Raw genomic sequence first — 13,377 nt, 5'->3', positions numbered from 1 at the left:
CCTATGAACCAGGGTTAGGCTTCCCATTAGCTCTCTCCACAGCACTTAGAGCAAGAGTAATTAATTATTTGTTTAATGGATGTTCTCCCCACTAGACCATAACCGCGTGAGTGCAAGGTCTGAGTCAGTTTTGTTCACTGCTGTATCTCCAGCACCTACCACAGTGCTTGGCACACAGCAGGAGCTCAAAAATTGTCACATAAGTGAATGACAGGGCCCCAAAAAAGTAGCTTCAGCAATTCTACTTATAATTTACCCTACAGATATAGTCACACATGCAAAGGGCCAAATATATATAGTTATTCACTGGAGCATAGTTTGTAACAGCAAAAGACTGGAAACATTAAATATCTACCAGTATAGGGCAGGTGCCAACTCTCTTTACTGCTCATGCGGAATGATGGTCAAAATAAGTTTCTTAAAAACTGCAGACAGAATTAGCAGTGTGCTACACTCGTTTAAAAAAATGCAATAAATGTATGTATTTACTTTACATGTACACAGTATCTCTGAAAGGATCTCAAGAAGCTGATAATATTAGCTGACTCTGGGAAGACGAACTGGAATAAAGAGTAGGCAAGGGTGGAGGGCAGACTATTGACCGTATACCGTTTTTTTTTTTACCTTTCATATTTTGGGCCACGTGAGTGTATTACCTATTTAAAAGAATAATATTTGTCAGGACTTCCCTGGTGGTCCAGTGGCTAAGACTCCACGCTCCCAATGCAGGGGACCTAGGTTCAATCCCTGGTCAGGGAACTAGATCCAACATGCATGCCACAACCAACAGTTCGAATGCCGCAACTAAAGAGCCCGCACGCAGCAACGAAGATCCCGTGTGCTGCAATGAGGACCTGGCGCAGCCAAATAAATAAATAAATAAAGTATTTTTTTTTTTAAAAATAAATAATATTTGTTAAAGACAGTCCTGTCCTTATAAGACAGTGATAGCAAGAGTTTAAATTAATCTCATACCTGGATCTTTGATGACAAACACCCTGCCTACATCTGAGCACAGGGAAGGTAGAAGTGGAAAGAAGGAAAACTCACTATCCACAAATCTCAGACAGCTTGTCCCACAGTAGACTGTACCACTTTAGAAAATGCCTTTTTTTCTTCTTTAAACAACCAATTGTTCCAATCTGGACTTATGGAGAATGTTTCACAGTCAAAGGGATTATTGGGAGGAAAAAAAAAAAAGGGGATTATTGGATTCAGCATTTCTATAAGCACAGAAAGCCGGTTAATTAATTTGTACTGAAGAATTATCATAAATACCAACTAAAAACAAATTACTTTCACTCAGGGGCCTCAATCTAAATGGAGCTTAATATGAATCCATGAAGTTTAAGAAACTAAAAATTTTTTGAAAACCAATTATTAAAATGGGGAGGACATCTACACACGTTCCTTGGATATAAAGACGTGCCAAACTTCAAGACCCTCTTCAGGAAAGAAAGACCTGAGACTAGGCCGAACACAACTCCAATAATCATATCTGTTGCCACAATCAAAGCCCTGGACCACAGTCAAAACCTTTGGATCTGAACCTGCATATCAGGAACAGAATACTCTGGACTAACGATGGCAAGAGAAAGGTGAATCCAGGGCCACCAAGAAGAGGATTTGTTTCGGGGTTATCTCCAACGTTACAAGGGCCACTGTCACACACTGCAAGAAATGATCTTCACAATCCATTCCAAGACCTAATGGAGACACAGTTATCTTCAAATAATTATCCCCTGAAAAACAAAAGTGTAGGGACTTCCCTGGTGGCACTGTGGGTAAGACTCCATGCTCCCAATGCAGGGGGACCGGGTTCGATCCCTGGCCAGGGAACTAGATCCCACATGCCGTGGAGCAACTAACAGTTCGCATGCCACAACTAAGGAGCCCACATGCAGCAACTAAGACCCAGAACAACCAAATAAATAAATAAATATTTTTAAAAGGGGGGGCATTCACTAAGTAGAACACACTGAAAAGGACATTTACTAAGTAGCATTAAGTATTTAGTACAGTCATACTAAATTGTTGTAACTTTGCCAAGCCTAAATGGCAAGTTAGAAGCCAATTCCTGGCTCCCCTATTTGATAACCTATTTGCCTCCACAGGCATGGTAAGCCAAAATATTAAGAGATCTAAGACTGACACAGACATTAGCAAATGTATCACCTTCTTTCCCTACTAACATTGTTTTTCTCCATAAAGTTCTATTCAGCATTTTAAAATACCCCTCGATAATAATACCAAGAAGTGCTCGCGCGTTTAGCCTGTGGCTCCCCAGGCTCAAAGGCTTGGGAGTGAGAGTGGGGCGGAAAAAAAAAGTCGGAAACACTCTTTCCCTCTTCCTCAATGCCTTGGACTTTCAAAGCTAGGCAAAGGCAATGATTCTGCATTTAATCATCAGATGAGTAAGTAACAGATTTGAATTTAGGAGAAACATAAAGGCGTGTAAGAACATTCAGTAAAGAGTACCGCCTCCATTTCCTTGCAGAGCAGCTCTCAGGATCTGCCAATGAACCTCACTTTGACATGAAACACCCCATCCACTCTAATCCGGGCCACATCCCTCAAGAGACAGTCAACCGGAACTCTGCCAACTTCTGCTCGGGAGCTGTGTAAAGAACAGTAGCAACAAGAGCCTACTTTGAGAAGGAGATCAACAATCACACTCAAGAAGAAAAGAAGTTATTTGGCAAAGGGAAGCATGTTGCCAAAATGTTAGTCACAGCTTCAAGGTCCTGGTTTGTGTTTCTGCAACTATTCTTTGCTTTGACAGAGTCCATTCCCTGGCCCAGCAAACCCAGCTCAGCTTCTGTCCACCCTCCCCATTTGAAGCAGTCAAAAATCCTTTCAATTTGGTGGTATCAAACTGTGACACAGACAAGATGTCCACCAGAGACTGAAAAGGAGGGAAAAAATGTGCAATTTGCCGTTTTCCACTTGGGACTGGCTCCAGTAGAGCAATGGAAACACATGACAGGATAGGAAAAATGGAAAACCATAATGTGAAAGAAGCAGGCTATACCAAAAGCCTGCCCAGAGCTCTGAGCCTCCACAACTTATTTCAATACCTTAAAAACAAACCAAAAAGACACACTGTAGGGTGAAATGACAGCAAAATATTAAGCAAGTTTTTACCCCCAAATAAGTGTACAGATGGGTTACATCCTGATAACCCTATTGTAAATTGAAAATACTGTTAATTCGAAAAGACATTTAATACACCTAACCTACTGAACATCATAGCTTAGCCTAGCTTACCTTAAATGCGCTCAGAACACTTCCATTAGCCTACAGTTGGGCAAAATCATCTAACACAAAGCCTGTTTTATAATGAAGTGTTGAATATCTCACGTCATTTACTGAATACTGTACTGAAAGTGAAAGACAGAATGGTTATAAGTGTATCAGTTGGTGTGGCCGACTGGGAGCTGCGGCTGTCTGCCTCTGCTCAGCATCACAAGAGAGTATGGTGCCAAATCAGGGAAAGATCAATATTAAAAATTCGAAGTACAGCTTCCACTGAATGCGTATCACTCACACACCATTGTGAAGTTGAAAAATCTTTAATCGAACCACGGTAAGCCAGGGACCACCTGTATACACTTCATACCTGGCAGTTCTTCCTGGGGTTGGGCTGCTGAAACAGCCTGAATCAGCAGCCCACGGTTTTCAGAATTACTTCAGAACAATAGGAACACAGGTTCAAGTCCACCAGGTTACTCTCCCAATCAAAGAGCCCAAGAAGTCAAGAAAGAACATCTGACAATTTTCTCTTCAAAAGAAATAGGACTCGTCCCTTCCCTTCTTAAAAGCCATCAGTAAAACCAGAACACTGCACAGTTCTCAACACCTTCCACTTTCCTCTGCATTTCACCTTTGTGCTGACATCACCTAACTAATCAGTACCAACTAAGGTAAACACTACTCTGATATCAAGTGTGAGTTAGAATCTGCCCCTTCTTAAGCAAATCCACATCAGACGTCAGAAATGCCAAGACCTTCAGGAACACTTCTAAGCTAAACAAATTCACCAAAGGGCAAAGTGTTTATAGAGTATTATGCCCAAAGAAAAAGCTAGAACAGTCAAGATGTTAAAGGATTAAGAATAAAGAAGCTAGGGCTTCCCTGGTGGCGCGGTGGTTGAGAGTCCGCCTGCCGATGCAGGGGACACAGGTTCGTGCCCTGGTCCGGGAAGATCCCACGTGCCGCGGAGCGGCTACGCCCGTGAGCTATGGCCGCTGAGCCTGCGCGTCCGGGGCCTGTGCTCCGCAACGGGAGAGGCTACAACAGTGAGAGGGCCTCGTACCGCAAAAAAAAAAAAAAAAAATCATAAAGAAGCTAAAATTGTCCACGAGCACACTGCTTCCCCAACAACTGGCAAAAAGAGCCAAAGTCACTGGACCAAAGCAAAAGGCTCAACTGTCTACAACACTATTTTTCAGTGAATTCTCAAAGACAATAAAATAGAAAATAAAATACTGCATTCTTCCACATTCTCCATCAACCAACCTTATTTATTCCCAATTTTAACTTCCCCATCTCGGTCTTGATGGCAGCCAATACAATGTAACACAACAATATGAAATTTTTGGCTACTAAAAGTTGACACTGAGAAAAGTTTAAAAATTGGACATGTATCAAATCAAAACCAACACTTCCCTGACACACACACACACACACAAAAAATGTGCAAGGCTGAGAGGAAGAAACTGGGAAAGACATGTCTTCTAAATATCAATATCTCAATCCAATTTTCGGGGATCACTTCTTTGCAACCACTTTAAAGATCCCATTTGGTTAACACAATCTTTTAGAAGCAGAGAGGGATCAAATCTACATTTCCAAGGGAAAAAAATGAGACAGTTTAATCATCTGCCTCAAAGTTACTTAGTAAATCCTTAGGAGTCCTTCTTCCCTGAGGTTCTGTTCTGGTTTGTAAAAGGAGAAAAAGTCACCCAAAACATGCCATAAGTCATTCAGAAATAAACATAGGGCAAAAATAACACCATGAAAAGGGAGGTGGATCCTGGAGGTGCCCAGAACTAAGACTTCACATCACTCCAACCTGAACCCTCAACTGCAGGTCGCTCCCATGCGAACCCCAACGTTTCTCAATCCAACCTTTAACTCAAATCTGATTCCTTCTCAACTAATGTTCTCCAGATTCCCTCATAGTGTAAGCAATTTCCTCAGTTTTCCCTTCAACCATTGGTTTTCACTCATCAACTCCCAAAATGTCACGACGGCCTCCTCACCCGGAGCATCCTGTTAATTACCTGTTCCCAACAGGTCCTCCCTCCCCATCTCCCTTTTTCCGCACGGTTACCTCGTTCCTCACCCTGAGTTGCCGTCTTACCTTATCCAACCCTTCAGGATCCCTTATTTCCCGTCTCTCAATAACCTTCCTCCCCTTTTCACAGTCAGCGCTCGCCCCACACCAATTCCCGACCACTCCTCCCTACTTAGATTCCCCACGCCCCCTCTTCTACAGGTTCTTCAGACCCAGCCCCCACTCGGCCTCCCCTCAGGTCCCGCCCCCAGGACCCCTCTCTCCCATAGGCCCCTCCTCCAAAGTCCCCCTCTCTCCTCAAGCCCCGCCCCAATTGCCCCTCCCCCGGCTCTTCCTCCCATTCAGGTCCTCAGGTCATTTCAGCGACGGATCCACCCTCTCCGGCCTCTTCCCGACCTGGGCACAGCGGCTCCGGGAGCGAATCCTCCGCCACCTCCGCTCCGGCTCCGTCCCGTCCTGCTCGCCCCCCGGAAAGCTCCCTTTCTCGCCGCCGCCGCCCCTTTTGCCAACCCGGAAATGGATCTGCTCCCACCGTCCCCAGCGTCCGCGAACAAAATGGAGGAGGGGGAAAAAGGAGGAGGGAGCAGAGCGCGAAGAGATGCTACACGCATGCGCCCCTGGAAAGCCCGCCCCCTGCCAGGGCACGTAAAGGCGGAAGTGGGCGGGTGGCCGCCGTCTGGAGAAGGTCGCAGGAATTTGGTTTAGCAGCTAAAAGCAGGGATCGCAACTTTGGCTGCGATTAGAATCACCTGGTAAGACTTGAATAACTAGTGATACCTGAGTTCCATCCCCAGAGATTCTGATTTAATTGGTCTTGTGTATGGCTAGGCATCGGAACTTTTAAAATTGCGAAAGTGATTCTAACATGTTGCGGAGGTGGAGAATCACTGAGCTGAACATCTTTTTGAATATCTTTTTCATTTTTTTTTTTTTGCACACACACACACACACACACACACACACACACACCATAAATGTCCTTTCCTAATTTCGAGTTAACGAAGAACCCGCCCCAGTCAACCTTGCAAGGGCTCAGTAGTTAAGCTCCGGTTGTCACGGCAACAGAGGCAGGCCTTGTTAACAAGTTATCCTTAACGTCATCTTAGCTGCCTGACTCGAACACCTGTGAACATCTGTCTCCTCTTTACCGGGCTGGGCTTCCTCAGTTTCCAGAGCTGGGGGTTGGTGCTGCGGACTTCCAGCTGCTTGGGTCAGGGAAAGGATTCCTGTGCCCTCCCTGGTGGGGCTGCTGTTAACTCGGTCCTAGCCGACTAAGCATCCCTCCCTAGTCCACCCACAAAAATGCTTTTCCGTTGCAGTCAACCCCATTGTCTTATATCTTCACAATGTCCTTTGGGTCTCTCCATCATCCTTATTTACGCTGAATCCGAAGTAAGGGGACAGAACTGGGACTTAGTTCTCACTACTTACTGCGTGCGCTTGGGCTGCAGCTACGCTATCTGTAAAATGGGTCTACATAATAGTGCCTGTCCCAACTGTTTCATAGGGTTTTTGGAAGGCTCAAATGAGGTAATGAATAGGAAGGCACGTGATAAACCATACGTCATTATTATTTTTGTTTTCCTTCTGTTCTGCACCACCCACTAGTCAAGTAAATGTCACAACATTCACTGAGTGCCTGCTGTGGTCCAGGCACTGGGCTAGGCATCAGAAGATGGCTACAGAGGTGACGAAGACAGAGCCTCTGCCCTCAGGGAACTGACTGGGTGATGGGCAGACTGGCATGTAAACAGCTGGCTGAGATACAAGTCAGCATGTGATTAGTGCCATGGGGACATACGGGCTGTGAGACCTCAGACAAGGGAGTGATTATTTTCTGCTAAAGAATGGGAGAAGATTTCATAAACGGTTTGAATTTAGCCTTGAAGGAGGAGTAGAATTTTATTGCTAATCAGAGAAGGCGGGGAACACATTCCAGGCATAGGGATCAGTAGGTGCAGAGATAAAGATTTTCAGGTATGTAGTCCTATATGCCTGAAGGTGGGGTGATTGGACCAGGGACATGGTAGATTTAAACTTCCAGCTCTTCAACCTCATCACCATTCTGTCCCCTCCTCGATCACTATACACTGTGCAGACCCACGGGTTTTTTTTTTTTTAATTTATTTATTTATTTATTTTTGGCTGTGTTGGGTCTTTGTTGCTGCGTGCGGGCTTTCTCTAGTTGCTGTGAGCGGGGGCTTCTCTTCTTGCGGAGCACGGGTCCAGACCCACGGGTTTTTTTTTTTTTTAATTTATTTATTTATTTATTTTTGGCTGTGTTGGGTCTTTGTTGCTGCGTGCGGGCTTTCTCTAGTTGCTGTGAGCGGGGGCTTCTCTTCTTGCGGAGCACGGGCTCTAGGCGCGAGGGCTTCAGCAGTTGTGGCATGCAGGTTCAGTAGTTGTGGCTCACAGGCCCAGTTGCTCTGCGACATGTGGGATCTTCCCGGACTAGGGCTCAAACCCGTGTCCCCTGCATTGGCAGGTGGATTCTTGTCCATTGCACACCAGGGAAGTCCCCAGACCCGCTTTCTAGTGCTGCAGTGCACCAAGTGCTTCCTCAAGGCCTTTGTATTGGTCGCGCTCTGCCTCTTCCTCATTTTTCAGGCTTTAGCTCAAATGTCCCCTCCTCAGAGGGCATTCCTTGCCCACCATAGCTAATGTAAGCCCTCCATTTTTTTTATTATAAGCAATATTTTTTTTCCATTTGTTTATTTATTTATTTTTGGCTGTGTTAGGTCTTCGTTTCTGTGCGAGGGCTTTTTCTAGTTGTGGCAAGCGGGGGCCACTCTTCATCGCGGTGCGCGGGCCTATCACTATCGCGGCCTCTCTTGTTGCAGAGCACAGGCTCCAGACGCGCAGGCTCAGTAGTTGTGGCTCACGGGCCTAGTTGCTCCGCGGCATGTGGGATCCTCCCAGACCAGGGCTCAAACCCGTGTCCCCTGCATTGGCAGGCGGATTCTCAACCACTGCGCCAACAGAGAAGCCCCAGCCCTCCATTTTTTATCACATTACTCCATGATAAGAGCAGCCACTGGGGTGCAATACAGGAACATCTCACCTAGACTTGGAGAAATAGGTGTAGGCTTCATAAAGAAAGTAGTATCTTGGGCTTCCCTGGTGGCGCAGTGGTTGAGAGTCCGCCTGCCGATGCAGGGGACACGGGTTCGTGCCCCGGTCCGGGAAGATCCCACATGCCGCGGAGCAGCTGGGCCCGTGAGCCATGGCCGGTGAGCCTGCGCGTCCGGAGCCTGTGCTCCGCAACGGGAGAGGCCACAACAGTGAGAGGCCCGCGTACTGCAAAAAAAGAGCGTAAGGAAAAGCATTCCAGGGCAGAGGGAGAATACGAACAAAACAGGAAGAATCATGGCCCATTCCAAAAACTGAAAGCATTTTGATGTAGTTAGAGCAGGAACTTATGGGAGAGGCAAGAAATTTGATCGAAGAAGTAATCATAACATCTGACATTTATCAATACTTGCCATGTGCCAGGCACTGTCATAACTTCACATGTCATAACTCATTTATCCTCACGATAACTTTCTGAGGTAGGTATTGTTACCTCCATTTTACAGATGAAGAAACTGAGACACAGGAAAGTTAACCATCTTGTCCAAAGACACATACATACAGCAGCTTCCCTGGTGGCACAGTGGTTAAGAATCCGCCTGCCAATGCAGGGGTCACAGGTTCGAGCACTGGTCTGGGAAGATCCCACAGGCCGGGGAGCAACTAAGCCAGTGCGCCACAACTACTGAGCCTGCGCTCTAGAGCCTGTGAGCCACAACTACTGAGCCCGCGTGCCACAACTACTGAAGCCCGCGTGCCTAGAGCCCGTGCTCTGCAGCAAGAGAAGCCAGTGCAATGAGAAGCCCGTGCACTGCATCGAAGAGTAGCCCCCGCTCGCCGCAACTAGAAAAAGCCCGCACACAGTAGCAAAGACCCAACGCAGCCAAAAATAAATAAATAAATAATTTTAAAAAATACTTGCCATGTGCCAGGCACTGTCATAACTTCACATGTCATAACTCATTTATCCTCACGATAATTTTCTGAGGTAGGTATTGTTACCTCCATTTTACAGATAAAGAAACTGAGGCACAGGAAAGTTAACCATCTTGTCCAAAGGCAGTTACATACAGGGACTTCCCTGGTGGTCCAGTGGTTAAGAATCCACCTTCCAATGCAGGGAACACAGGTTTGATCCCTGGTCAGGGAACTAAGATCCCACCTGCCGCGGGGCAACTAAGCCCACGCGCCACAACTACTGAGCCCGTGCACCACAACTAGAGAAGCCCACGTGTTGCAACAGACCCAGGGCAACCAAAATAAAAATAATAAAATAAAATAAAATAAATACAATAGCGTAGTTAAAAAAAAAAAAGACACGTACCTAGAACAGTAGCAAAACTATCCCCAGACCTGTGGATACAATAGCGTAGTTAAAAAAAAAAAAAGACACGTACCTAGACAGTAGCAGAACTATCTCCAGAGCCTGTGCATACCAGACCCCAGCATCCCTTTATTATAACAAATATAACTCAACTTTACTATCCCCAAGTGAAATTAACATAATTTAACCTATCGGAATTTTTTTTTAAAAACATGATTTCAAAAAATAAATCAATGTAATGCTCTCACTATAAAAAAGACAAATAAGAGGAAGGCATTTCAATATGTCAATGCTCAGGTATCACTACAGTGGAAGATGTATAGTGAAGTATTCAGATGCTTGTGAAACAGGAGGGAAGGGGACAGGGCACAACCTTTGAAACAATGACATAGCCCAAGGACATGACATAAACTGATTAGAACCAAATGGGTCCAAGATGGCGGACAAGTCGACTTCCATTAGGCCTTGAGTCTCAGTATATGCTCGCTGTAACACATCAAGCTAAATGATGCACCCACAGGTGCAATGACAGTTTCAAGACCGACCACAAGCATCAAGAAGTGGGCAGTGGCCCAGTTCCTGGAAATCCCCGCCCCTTCCTGAAATGTTCCTCCTACTCGTTAGCCTATGAAATTACCCATCCCTATAAAAACTGACAACCCCATACCCTGGGACCTTTCTCGCCTTCTGAGATGGCCCGCATTCAGTGGAGTGTGTTTCTCTCTAAATAAATCCACTTCTTACCTATCACTTTGTCTCTCACCGAATTCTTTCTGCCATGAAACATCAAGAACCTGAGCTTCATTAAGTCCTGAAACTAGGTGTGTGATCTCAGTTGGAAGACTGTGGGTTTTGGCCAGGTTCGAGTCCTAGCCGCGTGGGTTCAAGTCCCAATCTGGGTTTAGGCTGGGTTCGAGACCTGGCACGGGGGTTCAAGTCCCAGTCTGAGGTGCACCGTTTCACTGGTACTCATACCTAGAATCACTAAGAATGTGACAGGGACAAATGCAGACTAACCTAAGGGTATTATGTTGGGCAGTGTTGTCATTTGTGATTTGATTTTCCCAAATAGTGAACAACTCTTGTTAAAGTTCTGGACAACACAGAACAACAGAGTAGTTGTATTCTTAGAAAAGGCAGATTATATTAAATATGTGCAAAAATATTATATATTTCTATTTTCCTATTCTGACCATATGACAGACCAAGTACCTTGGCGACCTTCTCCCTAACAACTAAAAATCCTAGATAAAAAAATTTTTTTAATATTTATTTATTTATTTGGCTACACCGGGTTTTAGTTGCTGCATGTGGGATCCTTGTTGCCGCCTGTGGGATCTACCTTGTGGCATGCAGGATCTTTTTTTTTTTTTTTTTTTTTAGTTGCAGCACACAGGATCTTTGTGGCAGCACGTGGGATGTTTAGTCGTGGCATGTGAACTCTTAGTTGCGGCATGTGGGCTCCAGTTCCCTGACCAGGGATTGAACCTGGGCCCCCTGCATTGGGAGCAGGGCGTCTTAGCCACTGGACCACCAGGGAAGTCCCTATTTTTTTTTTTTAACTCTTAAATGCTTTAATGGAAAATTGAGGAATTTTCAGGGCAAACAAAATAAGTGAAGGCAGGGGACATAAAGAGAGATAAGTGGAACACTGAAGCAGGCTTTTGCTCTGAGGACACTTACCTAACTAGATGAATTTGAGCTTTTTCCAGGTCTTGTGGGAAAAGAAAACACCCCAGGACCTCTTCAGGGGAGTTTAACCGGACATTCTCCATCATAAATATGGGACCCCAAAGGACTACATCCTCATGGTTAGGGTGAACCAGAAATAAACTTGTCCCCTCCTCCCTTGGATGTAGGGTTAATGGAGACAGATTCTAGGCTCAGATGATAATAGATTTTTCACACAGAATGTTCACTAAGACAGTGAAAGTCACGTGGATAATTCTTGTTTGTGCAGAATGGTCCCTTCCATTGCCAAAATCTAGCAAAATCTAGCATCCCTAACTCCTGCCTACCAGATGCCAGTAGCACAAACTTATCATTGTGATAAACAAAAAAAAACCACCACAGGGAACTCCCTGGCGGTCCAATGGTTAGGACCCTGTGCTCTCACTGCTGAGGGCCCAGGTTCGATCCCTGGTCGGAGAACTAAGATCCCACAAGCCTTGCAGTGGGGCAAAAAACAAAAAAAGCCACGAATTTCCAACATGCCCCCATGGAGAACCACTGCCCCATGCTACACTGTCAAGTTGCCAGGGGCCAATTTGTGAAGGACTTTATTATCTCTCATGAAAAGTTAGATTTTTATCTCTAGGGCAAGAGGGAAACCACTAGAAAGTTTGAGCCGAGAAGTGCCATGACTCACTTTGCCTTCTAGAAAGATCCCTCTGACTGCAGCATAGAGGATGGATTAGAGGGGATCAGGTTAAAGGCAAGAGTGTTGTGGACGTCTAAGTGCAAGATGATGGATGCCTGCACTGAGTGGCCGCTGGGTATGACTGGGCACAAAGACTTTTCTCCCCACTACTGAATAGGGTGAGACTTTGGGCAAGGTACTCAACCTCTATCAGCCTCAGGCTCCCCATCTGCAAAGTGGAGAAAAGACTAAATGGAATGCACCTGAACCGTGTGTACACACTTCGAAAGCACTCATGAATCGTAATATATTCACTATGTCACATTCGTTGCTGTCTGCAGGCTCTCTCTAGTTTCGGCGAGCGAGGGCTACTCTTCGTTGTGGTGCGCGGGCTTCTCATTGCGGTGGCTTCTCTTGTTGTGGAGCACGGGCTCTAGGTGCGCGGGCTTCAGTAGTTGTGGCTCGCAGGCTCAGTAGTTGTGGCACACGGGCTTAATTGGTCCGTGGCATGTGGGATCTTCCCGGACCAGGGCTCGAACTTGTGTCACCTGCATTGGCAGGCGGATTCTTAACCAATGCGCCACAAGGGAAGTCCCGAACTATACACTTTAAATAGTGAATGCAAATTACATCTCAATAAAACTGCTACTCCCCCTAAATGCAAAACACTATATTGTTTTGAGATATATACATATGTAATGAAAGTTTACAGAAACTCATGGAAATGATACCACACTCAGGAAAGTGGTGGCCTCTGGGGAGAAAGGAAGAGCGTGTGACTGGGGGCAGGTACTAGGAGCCTCAGCTGTAAGGTAAGATTTCATTTCTTAAGCTGAGTGGTGGAGACACGGGTGTTCATTATATTAGTCTTTATAAACTTTTTGTATGATTGAAATATTACACAACACATTTAAAAATAACTTTTTAACAAGAGTGAATGGTTAGGATACACAGGATATTTGCCAGATGCAAAAATCACCGCATAGTAACTGCAAAGAGAAAAGACAAAGCGTCTTTGCAAAGAGAAAAAACAAAGTGTCTTTTTAATGGAGAAATCTGGCAGTGCCTCCTTAACCACAGAGTCAAACTCAGCCACCACTAATATGGGCCAACCAGACACTGTTCGCCTCCCGGCATAATGCTGTTAACAGCAGCACCTATAAAGTATTCTTTCCTAGAATATTTAAGCTCCAGAAAACTACTAGAACTGTACGGTCCAAGCTGGGAGCCGTTAGTCGCTTGTAACTATTGATCAATTAAAATGTGATTAGTCTGCACAGACATAAAGAACAGACTTGTGGTTGCCAAGGGAGTTGGAGGTGGGGG

General features: G+C 45.4%; 1 protein-coding gene and 1 non-coding gene across 6 annotated transcripts in view; both read right to left on the bottom strand.

The window, feature by feature from the left end:
- WIPF2 (WAS/WASL interacting protein family member 2) overlaps nt 1-5,833 on the bottom strand; it is a 42,145-nt gene extending 36,312 nt beyond the window's left edge. For 3 of the 5 annotated variants that reach the window (XM_007112505.4, XM_007112506.4, XM_007112507.4), the window contains exon 1: nt 5,696-5,833. The gene's annotated coding sequence lies outside the window, so the exon portion shown is untranslated. Of the gene's footprint in view, nt 1-2,478; nt 2,618-5,695 lie in introns of all 5 variants that reach the window. The other 2 variants (XM_007112504.4, XM_055089969.1) reach the window with 2 other exon arrangements.
- A 5,326-nt stretch (nt 5,834-11,159) lies between these two features.
- On the bottom strand, nt 11,160-11,232 carry TRNAW-CCA (transfer RNA tryptophan (anticodon CCA)). The gene has a single exon. It is a non-coding gene; the product is annotated as a tRNA-Trp (tRNA).
- Nucleotides 11,233-13,377: the final 2,145 nt, after the last annotated feature.

This window comes from Physeter macrocephalus, chromosome 14, assembly GCF_002837175.3.
Source record: "Physeter macrocephalus isolate SW-GA chromosome 14, ASM283717v5, whole genome shotgun sequence".
In the NCBI taxonomy this organism is placed as follows: Eukaryota; Metazoa; Chordata; class Mammalia; order Artiodactyla; family Physeteridae; genus Physeter; species Physeter macrocephalus.
Note: the sequence above shows the minus strand (reverse complement) of the source record. Positions and strands in the feature narration are given on the sequence as shown.